Source organism: Biomphalaria glabrata, chromosome 11, assembly GCF_947242115.1.
Source record: "Biomphalaria glabrata chromosome 11, xgBioGlab47.1, whole genome shotgun sequence".
NCBI lineage: Eukaryota > Metazoa > Mollusca > Gastropoda > Planorbidae > Biomphalaria > Biomphalaria glabrata.
The window spans coordinates 42,598,074-42,614,409 of NC_074721.1; the positions used below are offsets into that span (position 1 = coordinate 42,598,074).

The 16,336-nt window shown below is 37.1% G+C and overlaps 1 long non-coding RNA gene across 1 annotated transcript; it reads left to right on the forward strand.

Annotated features, from left to right (window-relative positions):
- Positions 1-69: 69 nt before the first annotated feature.
- LOC129921640 (uncharacterized) lies at positions 70-15,395 on the forward strand. The gene is made up of 3 exons (XR_008773595.1): positions 70-1,215; positions 11,042-11,836; positions 15,275-15,395. It is a non-coding gene; the product is annotated as an uncharacterized LOC129921640 (long non-coding RNA).
- The last annotated feature ends 941 nt before the right edge of the window (positions 15,396-16,336 follow it).

The window sequence follows — 16,336 nt, forward strand, 5'->3', positions numbered from 1 at the left end:
AGCTACTTCATTTTACCACTATTGGTACACACTATAGTCTATGTATCTTATCTTTTGGTAAGAATCTCAACTGCATTTCTGCATTTTTAATTGCACATCAAAATTAATCAAATTATGTCTGTAGACATCTAGAGCATTTTTCACCACCAACCACGGTAATTTATTAGCCCCATCACACACCATGCAAGGATAAATATCTACATTTACATCATGCATGGCAGCATGTGTCATGATGATTGATAATAGATCTATGATTGTAGGTCTACTATCAAATTTAACGAGTAACAACATTATCTGCTATGGCTATGGTTATAGATCTAGATCTATTTTAAGTCTATATTGTACATATAGATCTATATCTAGATTCTAGAGATCAAGCGAGAGTTGAGATGCCAAAACATGGTAATGACCTGGTTTATTATTGTGTTATTTCGAACTTCGCCGAGTGCAAAAGAAACGAAGCTGCATCAGTCGAGAGAAAGAAGAAGAAAGCTACCCTAGCCCTAGGACAGATGCATATATATATTTAATATATCTATACAGGATGGTTGCCTGGTCGTGCGGTTAGCGCGCTGGACTGTCGTTCGGATTTATCGACGGTCGAGGGTTCAAACCCTGCCCGCTGCCATCCCCCGTCGTCCTGCGGGAGGTTTGGACTAGGAAGTAAACTATCTTCAACTCTGAAGGAACATCCGAAACATGTAAAACATTTTACAAAACAACAAACATGCACGAACTCACGAACTGTGTCAAACTCTGTCACTCCAGAATATAAGGCTTGATCAGTCACACCAAATTCTGCCCCATCTCAAAACGAAATCAGTGACTCACCTGTCTTCCCGACTCATTGTGATTGTCTTCCGACACATGAGGAGCCATATCTAGATCTAGAATCTAATTATAACTTAAAATGCACGTGATTTGTTGGAGACACGGGGAAAAAAGTTTGACCTAGATCTAGATCTATGTCTAGTCTAGATCTACTTTTAGTGAAAGATCTAGATCTAAATCTAGATACTTTTAGATACTTAATATAGAGCAGCTCATTTTTCTGATTCAATCAATTACTTTTGTGTTTGTAGGCCTATAAATTAGCGTGCTTCGTATTTTGGATACTTCAAAAATATTGGATTTTTGTTGATATAACCATTGAGTTACCATTGTTATAGGCCTACACGGATTATTGGAACAGTTTGGATTATTTAATACGCAAAGGTAAGGCACTTTTTTTTTAAAAAAGAAGAAAATAGATTACCCGACAATATGATACATGATAATCTGATGATGATACTGATAGTACTTTAATTTAGTAACATAATAAATGATAGATGCATAGATCTGTCAGCCGCCCATACTTTTCCAACGAATGCTAGGTACCTATTAGAGTGAAATAGACTCGGGGGCGTCTTAAAATGGTCACTGGGATTCGAACTCGAGACCCCAATGCATTCGGAAGCCAAGCGCGTTATCACTCGGCCACCACGCCCCCAGTGAAAACGTCTGTGTTTATCTTATCTTATATGATACAGACGTTTCTTCAAAAAAAAGAAGATGATTACGTCCTACTCGTCATGCATTTAATAATGCATATTAACCAATGACCTAAATTGGCTAAATTCTGCCAAGTCACTGGTTTTCCTGGCTGGCTCAGGCAACCCGTTCCATGCTCTAATAGCGCTAGGGAAGAAAGAGCATTTGTGCAATAAATAAGAGGTGGGTGTTTAGGGAGGATACACGACATGTTTATAACTAGATGTTACTATGTGAATATTCATAATATAACTAGATGTTACTATGTGTATAGGTCAACTAGTGTCGTGTGCAATCGTCGCGAAAAGAAACAAAGGAACGTGAACGGAATCAAAATAGAGCCGTGAGATTTAGAGCATAGACTATATATAGTCTATGATCTAGAGTAGGCCTAATTCCATTAGCAAAGTCACTAAAATTGAAGACGCTTCAGAGAAGAAGATTTAAAATAAAAGTATCAGTATTACATATAATTCTGAACCACTAACTTGATGTAATTGCTTACAGCATGCTCAGTGTGCACTAACTTGATGTAATTGCTTACAGCATGCTCAGTGTGCACTAACTTGATGTAATTGCTTACAGCATGCTCAGTGTGCACTAACTTGATTTCATTGCTTACAGCATGCTCAGTGTGCACCAACTTGATGTAATTGCTTACAGCATGCTCAGTGTGCACTAACTTGATGTAATTGCTTACAGCATGCTCAGTGTGCACTAACTTGATTTCATTGCTTACAGCATGCTCAGTGTGCACTAACTTGATGTAATTGCTTACAGCATGCTCAGTGTGCACTAACTTGATGTAATTGCTTACAGCATGCTCAGTGTGCACTAACTTGATTTCATTGCTTACAGCATGCTCAGTGTGCACTAACTTGATGTAATTGCTTACAGCATGCTCAGTGTGCACTAACTTGATGTAATTGCTTACAGCATGCTCAGTGTGCACTAACTTGATGTAATTGCTTACAGCATGCTCAGTGTGCACTAACTTGATGTAATTGCTTACAGCATGCTCAGTGTGCACTAACTTGATGTAATTGCTTACAGCATGCTCAGTGTGCACTAACTTGATGTAATTGCTTACAGCATGCTCAGTGTGCACTAACTTGATTTCATTGCTTACAGCATGCTCAGTGTGCACTAACTTGATGTAATTGCTTACAGCATGCTCAGTGTGCACTAACTTGATGTAATTGCTTACAGCATGCTCAGTGTGCACTAACTTGATGTAATTGCTTACAGCATGCTCAGTGTGCACTAACTTGATGTAATTGCTTACAGCATGCTCAGTGTGCACTAACTTGATGTAATTGCTTACAGCATGCTCAGTGTGCACTAACTTGATGTAATTGCTTACAGCATGCTCAGTGTGCACTAACTTGATGTAATTGCTTACAGCATGCTCAGTGTGCACTAATTTGATTTCATTGCTTACATCATGCTCAGTGTGCACTAACTTGATTTCATTGCTTACAGCAAGCTCAGTGTGCACCAACTTGATGTAATTGCTTACAGCATGCTCAGTGTGCACTAACTTGATGTAATTGCTTACAGCATGCTCAGTGTGCACTAACTTGATGTAATTGCTTACAGCATGCTCAGTGTGCACTAACTTGATGTAATTGCTTACAGCATGCTCAGTGTGCACTAACTTGATGTAATTGCTTACAGCATGCTCAGTGTGCACTAACTTGATGTAATTGCTTACAGCATGCTCAGTGTGCACTAACTTGATGTAATTGCTTACAGCATTCTCAGTGTGCACTAACTTGATGTAATTGCTTACAGCATGCTCAGTGTGCACTAACTTGATTTCATTGCTTACAGCATGCTCAGTGTGCACTAACTTGATGTAATTGCTTACAGCATGCTCAGTGTGCACTAACTTGATGTAATTGCTTACAGCATGCTCAGTGTGCACTAACTTGATGTAATTGCTTACAGCATGCTCAGTGTGCACTAACTTGATGTAATTGCTTACAGCATGCTCAGTGTGCACTAATTTGATTTCATTGCTTACATCATGCTCAGTGTGCACTAACTTGATTTCATTGCTTACAGCAAGCTCAGTGTGCACCAACTTGATGTAATTGCTTACAGCATGCTCAGTGTGCACTAACTTGATGTAATTGCTTACAGCATGCTCAGTGTGCACTAACTTGATGTAATTGCTTACAGCATGCTCAGTGTGCACTAACTTGATGTAATTGCTTACAGCATGCTCAGTGTGCACTAACTTGATGTAATTGCTTACAGCATGCTCAGTGTGCACTAACTTGATGTAATTGCTTACAGCATGCTCAGTGTGCACTAACTTGATGTAATTGCTTACAGCATGCTCAGTGTGCACTAATTTGATTTCATTGCTTACATCATGCTCAGTGTGCACTAACTTGATTTCATTGCTTACAGCAAGCTCAGTGTGCACCAACTTGATGTAATTGCTTACAGCATGCTCAGTGTGCACTAACTTGATGTAATTGCTTACAGCATGCTCAGTGTGCACTAACTTGATGTAATTGCTTACAGCATGCTCAGTGTGCACTAACTTGATGTAATTGCTTACAGCATGCTCAGTGTGCACTAACTTGATGTAATTGCTTACAGCATGCTCAGTGTGCACTAACTTGATGTAATTGCTTACAGCATGCTCAGTGTGCACTAACTTGATGTAATTGCTTACAGCATGCTCAGTGTGCACTAATTTGATTTCATTGCTTACATCATGCTCAGTGTGCACTAACTTGATTTCATTGCTTACAGCAAGCTCAGTGTGCACCAACTTGATGTAATTGCTTACAGCATGCTCAGTGTGCACTAACTTGATGTAATTGCTTACAGCATGCTCAGTGTGCATTAACTTGATGTAATTGCTTACAGCATGCTCAGTGTGCACTAACTTGATGTAATTGCTTACAGCATGCTCAGTGTGCACTAACTTGATTTCATTGCTTACAGCATGCTCAGTGTGCACTAACTTGATGTAATTGCTTACAGCATGCTCAGTGTGCACTAACTTGATTTCATTGCTTACAGCATGCTCAGTGTGCACTAACTTGATGTAATTGCTTACAGCATGCTCAGTGTGCACTAACTTGATGTAATTGCTTACAGCATGCTCAGTGTGCACTAACTTGATGTAATTGCTTACAGCATGCTCAGTGTGCACTAACTTGATTTCATTGCTTACAGCATGCTCAGTGTGCACTAACTTGATTTCATTGCTTACAGCAAGCTCAGTGTGCACCAACTTGATGTAATTGCTTACAGCATGTTCAGTGTGCACTAACTTGATGTAATTGCTTACAGCATGCTCAGTGTGCACTAACTTGATGTAATTGCTTACAGCATGCTCAGTGTGCACTAACTTGATTTCATTGCTTACAGCATTCTCAGTGTGCACTAACTTGATGTAATTGCTTACAGCATGCTCAGTGTGCACTAACTTGATGTAATTGCTTACAGCATGCTCAGTGTGCACTAACTTGATGTAATTGCTTACAGCATGCTCAGTGTGCACTAACTTGATGTAATTGCTTACAGCATGCTCAGTGTGCACTTACTTGATGTAATTGCTTACAGCATGCTCAGTGTGCACTAACTTGATTTCATTGCTTACAGCATGCTCAGTGTGCACTAACTTGATTTCATTGCTTACAGCATGCTCAGTGTGCACTAACTTGATGTAATTGCTTACAGCATGCTCAGTGTGCACTAACTTGATGTAATTGCTTACAGCATGCTCAGTGTGCACTAACTTGATGTAATTGCTTACAGCATGCTCAGTGTGCACTAACTTGATTTCATTGCTTACAGCATGCTCAGTGTGCACTAACTTGATGTAATTGCTTACAGCATGCTCAGTGTGCACTAACTTGATGTAATTGCTTACAGCATGCTCAGTGTGCACTAACTTGATGTAATTGCTTACAGCATGCTCAGTGTGCACTAACTTGATTTCATTGCTTACAGCATGCTCAGTGTGCACCAACTTGATGTAATTGCTTACAGCATGCTCAGTGTGCACTAACTTGATTTCATTGCTTACAGCATGCTCAGTGTGCACTAACTTGATGTAATTGCTTACAACATGCTCAGTGTGCACTAACTTGATGTAATTGCTTACAGCATGCTCAGTGTGCACTAACTTGATTTCATTGCTTACAGCATGCTCAGTGTGCACTAACTTGATGTAATTGCTTACAGCATGCTCAGTGTGCACTATGGTCCATTCTCTTTCCCGTGTTTATCAGTAAACACAACTCCGCTTAAGTCGGGATTCGTACTCGAGCCCCCCATGTTAGCTAGCCAAGCCCTAGCCAATCGGTTTTGGCCTCTCAGCAACACATTCCAGTTAGTGTTAAGCTACGCATCAAGACAAGCTCCACAAATGTTGGTGCTGATAAGTAGCTCGAGTAAACACACACTCATGCACCCACTTAACGCAAATTGCAGCTAACAATGTATCAAGTCAAACGCAGCATCTTTTTTTTCTACCAACTCTTGGCTTGCAAGTCTGATCGGACAAACTGCTATGTCTGGATGAGGTCCAAGTCAATGTCTATATAAAACACTGCTATTTCAAATGTGTCGGGCACTCCGGTGCATGAACTAGAATACATGGCCGAAGGACGAGCACACCGGGAATCCCCACCATTTTTCTATGTTTTATCAAGCTAACCGTGCAGGACTCGCCTTTGGTGTAACTACTGTTTCTTGTGGAACGGCGCCTGGGTTATTATCGATATTCCCTTAGAGATTAGACCCTTCCACAAAAGTCTTGTGTTGATACTCATTTAGTGTAATTACGTCCACTAGCGATTGTTTCCACGTCCTACTGCCACGGTGAGGCAGAGAATATCGTACCCGGCGTGTCACTGACCTAAAAGAAGAGTTCCCTATAAGTACGCATCTTGCGTATTTTGTACGCAAATGGACACGAAAATACGCGAGTAGGCCTACGGTTTATCATCTGAAAATATGCATTTCTGACATTAAAAAAACTTACGTAACACTTTCAGGCAGAATAGTTAACAAACCCAAGAGACTTGATTTGTGATTAGCTGAATTGACTTTAATCTTTGAATAGTGTGTTAGTTATTCTTATTAAAAAGATTTTCTGAATTAAAGAAGAGAGATGTAATTTTCATTACAGGCGTGAATAAAGCTAGGGACAATCTGCAGTAGAATGGGGACGCAAGTGATTTTAATAATTTTACAAGACATTTATAATCTTCTTATCTTTTATAATACAGACGTTACTTAAAAAAAGAAGATGATTACGTCCTACGCGTATTTTGTATTTTGATAATACATATATTTAGCAATGATTGAAAAAAATATAGGGCCTACTTAAAAACAAAAAAAAAAACAGATTTAGCCTAAACAATCTCTAAAGTATCCACCCAGTAGGGTACGAGAAGAGGTGGGGGGGGGGCACCAGCTAGATTTTTTTTTTAATTTTTTAAATTTATTTTCTGCATTTCGAGCTTCTGAACCACAGACATATGATACAATAAATATATATAGGTCTTAGTTCTGAACTCACATCTCCTTATAATGAGAAAATCTGAAGTCAAAAAAGGTAAAGGGTAAGATCACAGACCTACATAATCTAGATTGTCGAAACATGACATTTTTTGTTATCTCCATGGAAACTAAAAGGCAATAAACTTTTGATTATATCATAGATTAGATTTGAGTGAAAAATTTCCGAAGTTCTGTGATTAATAGATCTAGCCTCTTCTAGATCTATTTAACTATTTAAAATCCGCGAAATGGGATTGTAATATTTCTAAACATTTAAGACTAAAGATCTTTTTTTTTCTTCTGAAAATGAAGACCGATTTCCAAGATTTAGAACTTAGATCTACAGATATAGATCTAGAATATATTCTAGATCTAGATAGAATAGTTCTAGATGATATTACTATTACTAGAGTCTAGATCTAGATTATATATTACAAGCTTAATAGGAAAGCCTTGATGCTGAAACCAAGAAGCACCAGCATACCACATGTGACATGCTGGCTAAATCATCTAAATGATCTTCAATCTTGGCATTGACAATGATTATGAGATGTGAAATAAATAAACTATGAAATAAAAAAAAAGTACAATCATTAAATTAAATCATCTAATGTGAATAAGCATTTGTAGCATGTGCAGGGGCGGACTGGCTATACGGGCATTCGGGCAAATGCCCAGTGGGCCGGTATCCAAATGGGCTGATAATCTGATAGGACTACAGTAAGTATCTTCTTTTTTGAAATCATCACCACACATGTCTTGTCTGTATTTTATAAGATAAAGGCTATAAAGGCCACATGGATGCCAATATTTGAATATTAAATTGTTACATTTTTCATAGTATTCCCTTTTCAGGGGACGGGTCCTCTGAGCGAAGTATTTCCTTAAAAATCTTTTACAGACTCTACTAAGGCCTAGTAATTTAATCTAAACACATTTTCCGAAATAATAATGTAATAGCCTACATTGATAGAGCTTCTTCCTTTTAGGGCCTAGAGTCTAGATACACTTTACCATTAAAAAGCAACATAAAGCCTTTATTCCTTATAAGGACATAGTGTTCATTTTAAGCATGTGTACATCTATCGATACATTATCAATTTAACAATGATTTTGAAGACAGGTAGACCTAGAACTGGATGCCCATCATATAATATACAATTTATGGGCCGGATGATTTAGAAATGCCCGGGCTGGTTTTGATACCCAGTCCACCCCTGAGCATGTGTCACATATATATAAAAGGTTACTCATTAAATTTTCAATTAAATAAATATATAAATAAGTATTTTTACCAGTAACCATTTGTTTCCTAATTTAACCAGTCAACCAATTCATATGAAATAGTTTATAAACATTTTTTTTGACCAAAACAAAACCTACAATAAAATTAACTTTACTTAATAGTACAAAAAAAAAAAAAAGAAGTAAGTACTAATTACTTTTTTCTGTTTATATCTAATAGCCATTTTTATCCAAGACAAGTTTCTAATATTGGTGCATCCATGTAAAGCTCCCATCACCTCTTGGTTTGTTTAACAGCAAAATTTTTACATTTCTCACTCATTCCTCTGTACTCACTCTACTTTCATAAATATGTTTGTTATAAATATCAATTGGATGGCTGCCTGGTCGTGCGGTTTGCGCACTGGACTGTCGTTCGGATTTATCGACGGTCGAGGGTTCAAACCCTGCCCGCACCCATCCCCCGTCATCCTGCGGGAGGTTTGGACTAGGAAGTAAACTATCTTCAACTCTGAAGGAACATCCGAAACATGTAAAACATTTTACAAACATTTTACAATTGTTGCCCCTAGTGTTTGTTTATATTTGTGTCTGTATCTTGACCTGCAGTATGTGTGTAGTTATTTTTTTTTGTTATTCATTGTATTAAAGCTTAAAATGTTAACACTGTTTAAGTAGTACAGCCACCCCCAATGCAGCTTTATCTGCATGAGTTCGGATAAAACATTTTAAAATCACTATTACTATGGAATATTTTCTTAATCTTTGGGTTTAAAGACAATTTACTTCATTATTTTTATTTATTACAAACAGAAGTAAAAAAAAAATTAAATGTAGAGAACAAACTTATAAGATACTGTACTGTATGCAGAGCTTTGTGATGTATGAAAGCAGGTATCTTAGTCTTAAACATATGTTCCAAGAAGAAAGGTATTAAATTAGGACAATTCATATATACATGATTAGTGTTGATCTTTGCTCAAATAATACTAAAAATAATTATTGTAGGCCTTAAATTAGGTTCTAGTAATCATAATTTAAAAGAAAATATATTTTGAAAATGTATTATTCTGAAAATTTAAAAAATGCTACATTTTTTGTAATTTTCATGATAGGCTTTTTTTTTCTCATAGGAAATAATTCTTATTATGTTTTAAGGACAACTCAGTTTCTAAATATAATTTCTTAATATTTTTTTATTTTTTTTTTACAACTATGTGACTCTGTACCCACTGCATAATTACTGGGGTGCCATAGCGTTGTTTTATGTTGTGTGAAGCCATGATGACAGTGTCAATATTGGGAGGCCATGGTTCGGGGCTTTGCAAAGCCTGTAGTACAGATTTTGAGTCAGTGACCCCAACAATCTGTGTTGCCCTCAATTGTCCCTCGCCGAGTTGAGAGTCAATGACTTTTAATGCTTCTCAGACTGCCATGGTCTCCACATTGAAACTGCAAACACAACCACATGGACCAAAGATTTTGACTGAGTGAGAGCCAAGAAAGTCGATGTAGGCTCCATAGCCTGCTCTTTCAGAATCTATCGATGCCGACCCATCAGTGAATGCAAAAATAGCACTGGGCTTGAAGGTATTAATGGTCTCCAGTGCTAGAATTTGAAGGTCTTTAGATGAACGACTTAGCTTAGTGGCATTTGGGTCTACTAGTTTCAAACGTATATTACAGTCTACTAGTTTCAACTGTATGTCTGGGGTCGATGGGCGACACCAAGGAGGAAGGGGATGAAAACGTTGAATGTTTTGTCGGTTGGTGGAGAGGCCAGCATCTGAATACGTCTTCTGTATCTCCAACCATCCACTAGTTTTCTAGCTGGGAGGTATTCATCCAGCCTTTTATACCGCTCAAAGCAGGTCAGTACTCACCTTGTCCTCCTAAGGTTTAGTGGACCTACATTAGCCATTATTTCAGCTGCATTTACTGGACTTGTCCTAAAGGTTCCACAGACAAATCTTAGTGCTTGGGACTGTATTTTATCAAGTTGTTCAAGAGCAGTCCTAGAGCCATAAATTTGCACAGGTAGGCTGTAGTTTGTGAACGGACTCCTCCTAAATACAGTGATTGGAGCATGTCTGCTTGGGCTCCCCACTTTGTGGATGCCAGCTTCCGCACTTTTTTCCACTATTGCAGACTCCTTGGCCCACCAGGGAGTGCAAATTCCACCCACTGAACAGGCTGTAAATTTTCATCATGCTCTGGCTATAATTCAAAAAACAGAAATGGAAAAGTGGTTTGTGTGCTGGGACAAGTCCCAAAAAGCCTGTGGAGTCTGGGAGCACATGAGGCGCCCTAACCACACTTCCCCATGGTGGAGACTGTCCAGGCCTGAGAAAGCTATTATAGCACAGTGCAGGACAGGCCATTGTCCTGTTGGCTCATATTTCTCATGGCTATTGCCAAATTTCAATTCATGGTGCCCCCGCTGCGGGGAAGAAGAGGAAACTGTGCCTCATATTCTGTTTGACTGCCACAGACTTGCTGATCTCCGTCTTGACAGGTCTTGGAAACCAAAAATTCTCGACCTGTATGGCGACATTTATGCACTTTGCAAGACAGCAGGGTTTCTGTCCAGGGTTTTTGCAAGAGAGGATTTGAGCCTCTCAAGCCCTCACTCAAATGGAGTTTGATGATGATGATGATGAATATTTTTTTTTACTTTTTACAATTTTATTAGGTATCTTTTAAGAAAACATTTTTACCTCCTTTTTTTCAGATTTGAAAAAATTAAAAAACACCATTCATGAAATGTACAAATTATATTTGTTTCTATACTGCATTCTTGGAGCTGCTGTTTATAAGAACTCAGTTATGTCTTCATTTCAAAGTGTACATTTATTTAAAGGCATTGAAGGAGTTGTGAATGGAATGATTATGTTTTATGTATTAGCTGAGTTTTCTAGATTTTATGAAATTTTAAGCTTCATATGTTCTTTCATAAATAAATATTATGGTTTAACACAAACGTCTTGCAGTTCTGCAGTGAATGACTTCAGGAAGGGTTTAAACTTGGGTCAATAGTGATAACAATCTGAAAGGGCCAGGTAGCTATTTTTATATGTGAAATCAAATTCTTATAAGTAAGATCTTATCTCTTATAATTGTATTTCCAAGTATTTACAGTTATGCTTTTAGCTAAGTACCAATCATTTATATTTGTATATCCAATTATACTAGGCTAAATGTAATTACCAGTGTGAATATCCTGGGATAGGTATAATCAGTTATATTTGCATATCCAGCTTTGTAGGGGTTGAGGTTAGGCACATATTTATTTTAAAATTCCCAATGATATTTTTGTTGTACTTTTTATCAGTGTAATCAGCTATGTTAGTATGTCCAGGTATGTTCTGGGCCGAGTGCAAACAGTGTGAAAGGTTACTTCTCTGAGATGTGGAACTACATGGACATCACCATGTTGGCGTTGTATACTGCTGGCTACTCCACGACGGTGTGATCTATACAAAAACCAATGGATACTTTGCTGACAACCAACTGATTCACATTGAAGGTAAATATTTGAACTCATTGACTTTCTCAGTGAAAATGGGCAACAAAAAAAAAATGTCATGCCCTAAAAAAAGAAAAATGAATACATGACAAAAGAAAACAATTTTAAAAAACATTTTCAATCAAAATATATAAAAAATCTACTATTATTAACAATAAATTGCTTGGTGTACACTGAAAAAATGTTATAGTTTATATTTTCACCATTTAAAAATTAGATGGCTGTAAATGTTTTTAACTTTTTTTAAATTGTTAAAACAAATTCCAGCACCTGTTTGGCTGTTGAAATATACAGAACTGTCATAAAAACATTCTGTATCCAGTAGGTGGAAAAATATCCTTGGACAGTTCAGCTTAGAGACATCCCCATGCAGATGGTTGCATGAGTCTTCTTTACAGTGCTTGTTTAAAATGCATACATTTGCATGTAGTTCTAGTGAAGTCTCTTTTGTGCTCATGTTTCCAATGTGGAAGGAGAAAAATGCTATCTAGGCACAATGAAGAAGGAGGGCTTATGTCTTAGTAATTTTGTTTATTTTCCCTCCTTCTGATAGAAATGAAATGCTTCCATCCATCAATCTCAGTGGCACTACAGCCCATGGAGGGTTCTGGCTTGCTTAATGACAACCCTTCATTCCGATCTCTCCTGGGCCTTTTGTCTCCAAGCCCTAACCTCAAGCTGTTGTAGATCTGAATTTAATGCTTCACTCTGTTCAAATTGAAACTGATATTGTCCTTCTAGTCTTTTTTTCCATGCATTTTTTGATCAGAAAACTTTTTTTTTAATTCTTCATATCCTTCAAAACACTTTCAGTAAAGTAAATGTTAAGGGATCAAGAATATATTGGGAAAAAGAAATTCAATAAATGTCTCAGGACTTATTGTGTTGACAGCCAATAAATAGACCTGTTTCTAGAGTTAAATGGGTTAACCTAAACACTAATTTTGTGACTTGTAATAAATACAGAGGTTTTAGGGTTAAGGCTAATTATAAAAGCCATTCAACATTCTTTCATATATTGTAGTCATCTCAACTGAATAGTGCTGAACAGAGATGACTTCAACAGGCTGTGGATGAGTTCAGAAAAGAGCAAGCAGGCTTCCAAAGAGGCAGATCATGTGCTGAAAAGATTTTCATTCTACGAAACATTATAGAACAAAGTCTTGAATGCCAACAATGGCTAATGATCAGTTTTGTAGATTTCAAACAAGCATTTGATAGTATCCATTGAAAATGGCTATGGAAATAGAGAATATGTCATCCCTAAAAATTCATCCAATGCCTTCTTTAACATTGAGATGGGTGAATATTGTATTCCTTCCTCTTTCTTCTTGCCATCCAGTACATAATGAGGAGAGCAATGATCCAGACTGCCTTCAGTATTTCATGGAATTGAATGATGGACTTGGACTTCACAGATGACACTGCACTACTGGGCCCTACCAAAAATTATACAAGAAATGATGGAGAGCCTAGTTAGCAGGTCATCATCGGGTCCAATTGCTGCAGTAACCTTGTCTCTAATCTCTTGGTTTGTGATGCGATCTTTGAATGTGATACCTGGGATCCTTCTGTAGCATCTCAATTCCATTGCTAGGATCCTCTTCTCTAGGCCTGCAGTCAGCATGCAAGACTCACAAGCATATAAAAATGTGGCCATGACCAGGGAACACATCATTCTGATTTTGGTGCTGAGGGCTATGCCTTGTCTGTCCATATTATTTTAAGTTTTGAAAGGGCTGTTGTGGACTGTGCAATTCAGGCCAGAATTTCAGGTTTTGTTCCCTCATCTGAGACAATATGTCTAAAGTATATGAAACTACTGACTTTAGTCAACTTTTCACCTCAAATACTGATGCCCCAATAAAGCCCTGTTAGCAAACCTATTGTCTCAGATGAGGGAACAAAATCTGAAATTCTGGCCCGAATTGCACAGTCCACAACAGCCCTTTCAAAACTATAGGTCATAATTTTTACTTTACTAAAACTTGACTAAAAGAACAATATTCACTACTGTGATATTAACCAAAAATTGGAGGGATGGGGTGACATCTGACCTTGCACACATAAACATTGCAATGAAGATTCTTGTTACATGTCAGAGTATATATATATATGGCTCCTTTTGTCTCAAAAAGCAATGGATGCGCCCAAATGAGTCACTGGTTTTGGCTTAATCTTGAGACAGGGCAGAATCTGGTGTGGCTAATCAAGCCAATTCTAGAACAGCAGACTTTGCCACGATTCGTATATGTGTATGCCTCTGATTCAGGGCTAGCAGACAGGGCAGCTTTCTTTTTTTCCCTCAGAGTATACTACTGCTGCAAACCTTCTACATCATACAAACATTTCTTAGTGCACACTATGAAGGGACACTACTTTTGAATTTTTTGCCCCTTTTTCAAATTTGGATGCTGGCAGCTGCCATGGTATGATTATGAGCTCATTTTTTATAATAATATTTTTTTTAGTATCCTGAAGGAAATTTGTTATAAAAAATAGTGCCTTACATATAAATTATTACAATGCCAAAAATGAAATATAAATTCATGCAATGGTGTTCCTCTATTTTCTAGTACATCTAAAAATGTCAGAGAAAAGTTGAGGACATCCTCATACTTGTCTAGAATCTCTTGAAACTTAAGGCTCTAGGAAATTATAATAATTATAAGAAGAATTACAATATTAGAGCAAAGGTTTATTTTAGCTCATATTATTAAAAAAGTAAGTTCCCCTTTCTGACCATCATGTCTATAGTGCAAATGATGTAAAGGTCATCTGTTTCTGTGGCCTATGGTTAGCTAAAGTCATGTGACCAGCACAATAGCCGTCATTACTTTTCCCCAACTAATGTCAGGTACCCATTAGATCTGGGTTGACTAAGAGGGGCCTTAAAGATCCTGAAAGTAAAAATTTCAGTCTTCTAGGATTCGAACTTGGGACCTGTGCTCATAAGCCAAGTGCTTTACCACTCCCCAATGTGCCTCTCATATTATTAGTTAGGCTTTAAAAATTTCTTCATTGGAACTGAAAACTTGGTGATTCAAAGATATAACTTTACTTGTTTAATTAGTTAATTAAAGTGTTTCAATTTCACTTTGTTTATTATCTTCTGTAGATTATTCATTATTGAGTAGGTCTATTTAGGAAAAAAATCCACTAGATTCAACCAATTCAGTGAAGCATTTCATGACACTTTTAGCTATTAAACAAATCAACTTACTTGCACCTGGTTAGAAACAGAAGTAGGCCACCAATTTCCTTCCTATTGCATGAAGGGCTAAGGATTCTTGGCCAAGGCATAATATTTTAATCATGATGATATGAAGGATTTGAACACAGGTTATTATAATAACAACATTAGTGTAAGTCAAGTTTACTTTAGCCAACTTAATGAAATTATGCGAAAAGTATCTTAATCTAGTTATTATTCCATAGGATGTTGGCAAGTTCACCTTCATCTATTTCAGTCATGATTGCCTTTATATGTGGACAAATAAGCCTATACAGTATTTCCAAGAATGAGAACTTTGCAGGATAGAGTCATTTGACTTACAAGGTGAAAGTTTTTTATATTTAATTTATGGATGTTTTTTTTTGCAAAGCAAAATAACTTCAGGTTGTATAGACATACTCAAAAGAAAGACATTTTTTCTGCAAGTGACCATAAAACTTAAAATAAATAAATTATGGCTTTTATTGGTATTGTTTAAAGTTAAATACTTTGAAAGATGATCACTAGTTAAGATGTTTAAGTTTACAAGATGATACATTAGGCCAAATTCCTACAAGTGCTCTTTCTTCCCTAATTTGAATATAGAATGGGCTGCCTGAATCAGCCAGGAAAACCAGTGACTTAGCAGAGTTTAATTCACTAATTAACATGCATGACTAGATTGACACATGAAATGCATAGAACATAATTATATTCTTTTTTGAAGCAACATCAGCAATCTATAAGATATGAGGCCTTGTTAGGATGGACCAAAAAGCCATTCATTTTAGTTTTTCATCCAACACAAATGGGGACCCTAAAAAAGAAGAACTAAAGATGGAATATCTGTGGATGTGCTAAAACCATTGCTCTTTATTGACTTCACCAAATACATGGTTTTGATGTCAACAACCAGGTTTGCAAAAATGACTCTTTCATCCTTTTCAAAAGAAAAGATAAACTGGGTACTTTATATTTATAAACAACTCTTGACAAAAAATTGAAACATATTTGGAAAATTGGTAGGCCAGTGATTCCACTTTCACATGGATAAGCAATTGTGGAAAAATGATTTTCTATTAAGAACTAGAGAATTGCAACTTGGCAGAATCGTCATAGACAGCTTTTGAGGATTCTCAAAACTTAGTGACTTTGTTATTAGACCAAAAAGTTTTATTCTGCTGGAAATGTTCATGGAAGATGTACTCTGTATTTGATGAGCCGAGAAAGAAATGTGAATAAGACCAAAGGGGAGTAAAGAGAACCAACAGTAGAGATGATGCAGT